The 3,663-nt window shown below is 52.4% G+C and overlaps 1 long non-coding RNA gene across 2 annotated transcripts; it reads left to right on the forward strand.

Moving 5' to 3' along the window:
- Positions 1-1,111: 1,111 nt before the first annotated feature.
- LOC127920678 (uncharacterized) lies at positions 1,112-2,389 on the forward strand. 2 transcript variants are annotated; one of them, XR_008106907.1, is made up of 4 exons: positions 1,112-1,347; positions 1,531-1,641; positions 1,970-2,154; positions 2,229-2,389. It is a non-coding gene; the product is annotated as an uncharacterized LOC127920678 (long non-coding RNA). The 2 variants fall into 2 exon arrangements; XR_008106906.1 differs by lacking the exon at positions 2,229-2,389 and having other exon boundaries at positions 1,970-2,204.
- Positions 2,390-3,663: the final 1,274 nt, after the last annotated feature.

Consider the following 3,663-nt stretch of genomic DNA (forward strand, 5'->3'; position numbering starts at 1 on the left):
GGAAACAGCTCCTCTCTGTAGTATAGTATCCTACCAGGTCTGGAAACAGCTCCTCTCTGTAGTATAGTATCCTACCAGGTCTGGAAACAGCTCCTCTCTGTAGTATCAGGGAGGAGGGCTGGGTGTTGATGGTGTGATGATGATGCTCTCTCTCAGGACAGCAGCAGAGGTAGTAACGTTAGCTAGCTAGCTAGCTAGGTAGCAGGGAAAATAAAACAGACCGAGCTGCTCCTCCCTGAGTGGTGTGATCCAGTGTTGTAGTATCCAGGAGGAAGATTGAGTCTGGCAGCAGACAGACGGCCAGGACGGATCCGTCTCTAGAGAAACAGAACCAGCTCTCTCTCTCCTCTCGCTTGCTGACGTCTTCATGTGGCTCGTGGCCCTACCTGAACCACTACCCACCACATTCCCTTCTCCCAACACAGCATCCCTCAGACAGGACAGGCAATGTAATGAGAGGAAGGAAAGTAGGTAGGGCAGCGAGAGATTGAGTAGGAAGGAGAGAGAGAGGGAGAGAGAGAGAGAGAGAGAGAGATCGAGTAGGAACGAGAGAGAGAGGCAGCTGAGACTGGGAGGCAGTGTTACACCACCAGCTGGAAGTGCCTGAGTGAAAGGGAGGAGAGGAGAGGAGAGGAGAGGGAGAGGAGAGGAGAGGAGAGGAGAGGAGAGGAGAGGAGAGGAGAGGAGAGGAGGAGGAGGAGAGAGGAGAGGAGAGGATAGGAGAAGAGGAGGGGAGGGAAGGGAGAGAGAGAGAGGGAGGAGGGGAGGAGAGGGAGGAGGAGAGGAGAGGGGAGGGGAGGAGAGGGGAGGGAAGGAGAGGAGGGGGAGGGAGGAAAGGAGAGGAGGGAGGGGGGGAGGAGAGGAGAGAGGGGGAGAGGAGAGGGGAGGGAGGAGGGGAGGAGGGAGGGGAGGAGAGGGAAGGAGAGGAGAGGGAGGAGGGGAGGGAAGGAGAGGGGAGGGGAGGAGGAGAGGGAAGGGAAGAGGAGAGGAGGAGGGGAGGAGAGGGAAGGGAAGGAGAGGAGAGGAGGAGGAGAGGGAAGGAGGGAGGAGAGGAGGAGAGGAGGAGGGGAGGAGAGGAGGAGAGGAGGAGAGGAGGAGAGGAGAGGGAAGGGAAGGAAGGGATAGGTAGATTACTGGTTCTACAGACAGAGGAGGGGGATAGGTAGATTACTGGTTCTACAGACAGAGGAGGGGGATAGGTAGATTACTGGTTCTACAGACAGAGGAGGGGGATAGGTAGATTACTGGTTCTACAGACAGAGGAGGGGGATAGGTAGATTACTGGTTCTACAGACAGAGGAGGGGGATAGGTAGATTACTGGTTCTACAGACAGAGGAGGGGGATAGGTAGATTACTGGTTCTACAGACAGAGGAGGGGATAGGTAGATTACTGGTTCTACAGACAGAGGAGGGGGATAGGTAGATTACTGGTTCTACAGACAGAGGAGGGGGGATAGGTAGATTACTGGTTCTACAGACAGAGGAGGGGATAGGTAGATTACTGGTTCTACAGACAGAGGAGGGGATAGGTAGATTACTGGTTCTACAGACAGAGGAGGGGGATAGGTAGATTACTGGTTCTACAGACAGAGGAGGGGGATAGGTAGATTACTGGTTCTACAGACAGAGGAGGGGGATAGGTAGATTACTGGTTCTACAGACAGAGGAGGGGATAGGTAGATTACTGGTTCTACAGACAGAGGATGGGGATAGGTAGATTACTGGTTCTACAGACAGAGGAGGGGGATAGGTAGATTACTGGTTCTACAGACAGAGGAGGGGATAGGTAGATTACTGGTTCTACAGACAGAGGAGGGGGATAGGTAGATTACTGGTTCTACAGACAGAGGAGGGGATAGGTAGATTACTGGTTCTACAGACAGAGGAGGGGGATAGGTAGATTACTGGTTCTACAGACAGAGGAGGGGATAGGTAGATTACTGGTTCTACAGACAGAGGAGGGGATAGGTAGATTACTGGTTCTACAGACAGAGGAGGGGGATAGGTAGATTACTGGTTCTACAGACAGAGGAGGGGGATAGGTAGATTACTGGTTCTACAGACAGAGGAGGGGGATAGGTAGATTACTGGTTCTACAGACAGAGGAGGGGGATAGGTAGATTACTGGTTCTACAGACAGAGGAGGGGGATAGGTAGATTACTGGTTCTACAGACAGAGGAGGGGGATAGGGAGATTACTGGTTCTACAGACAGAGGAGGGGGATAGGTAGATTACTGGTTCTACAGACAGAGGAGGGGGATAGGTAGATTACTGGTTCTACAGACAGAGGAGGGGGATAGGTAGATTACTGGTTCTACAGACAGAGGAGGGGGATAGGTAGATTACTGGTTCTACAGACAGAGGAGGGGGATAGGTAGATTACTGGTTCTACAGACAGAGGGGGATAGGGAGATTACTGGTTCTACAGACAGAGGAGGGGGATAGGTAGATTACTGGTTCTACAGCCAGAGGAGGGGGATAGGTAGATTACTGGTTCTGCAGTGATGTACGTATTCTCTATGGGCCCTGGTAGAGACAGAGGCTGAGACGGAGAGACTGAGAGAGTGAGGCAGGGACTGCAGTGATGTACGTATTCTCTATGGGCCCTGGTAGAGACAGAGGCTGAGACGGAGAGACTGAGAGAGTGAGGCAGGGACTGCAGTGATGTACGTATTCTCTATGGGCCCTGGTAGAGACAGAGGCTGAGACGGAGAGACTGAGAGAGTGAGGCAGGGACTGCAGTGATGTACGTATTCTCTATGGGCCCTGGTAGAGACAGAGGCTGAGACGGAGAGACTGAGAGAGTGAGGCAGGGACTGCAGTGATGTACGTATTCTCTATGGGCCCTGGTAGAGACAGAGGCTGAGACGGAGAGACTGAGAGAGTGAGGCAGGGACTGCAGTGATGTACGTATTCTCTATGGGCCCTGGTAGAGACAGAGGCTGAGACGGAGAGACTGAGAGAGTGAGGCAGGGACTGCAGTGATGTACGTATTCTCTATGGGCCCTGGTAGAGACAGAGGCTGAGACGGAGAGACTAAGAGAGTGAGGCAGGGACTGCAGTGATGTACGTATTCTCTATGGGCCCTGGTAGAGACAGAGGCTGAGACGGAGAGACTGAGAGAGTGAGGCAGGGACTGCAGTGATGTACGTATTCTCTATGGGCCCTGGTAGAGACAGAGGCTGAGACGGAGAGACTGAGAGTGAGGCAGGGACTGCAGTGGTTGAATATTTAATGATGAGGAGGAGGCGGGGCTGAGGCTCTCTCACAGGCTGTGCCATGTGTAAAAGGAGCAGGAGCAGGCTGTGATTGGCTGGAAACGTAGAGAACGGGGCTGTCATTGGCTACCTGGCTGGGATGTAACTGTGAGTGGGGTAGAGTTGGAGGAGAAGTGGCAGCACCAGATGGTTTCTACACAGTAAGACAGACAGTGAGTCAGTCACATTACAGATCCTACTGTTGTCACTAGACAGTATCTACATTTACACAGCGTCATACCGTTCCTTTACCAGAGACCTACCGGAGTATACAGTATTACAGACAGTGAGTCAGTCACATTACAGATCCTACTGTTGTCACTAGACAGTATCTACATTTACACAGCGTCATACCGTTCCTTTACCAGAGACCTCCTGGAGGATATAGTATTATAGATAGTGCA

Source organism: Oncorhynchus keta, unplaced genomic scaffold (genome assembly GCF_023373465.1).
Source record: "Oncorhynchus keta strain PuntledgeMale-10-30-2019 unplaced genomic scaffold, Oket_V2 Un_contig_20236_pilon_pilon, whole genome shotgun sequence".
Classification (NCBI taxonomy): domain Eukaryota; kingdom Metazoa; phylum Chordata; class Actinopteri; order Salmoniformes; family Salmonidae; genus Oncorhynchus; species Oncorhynchus keta.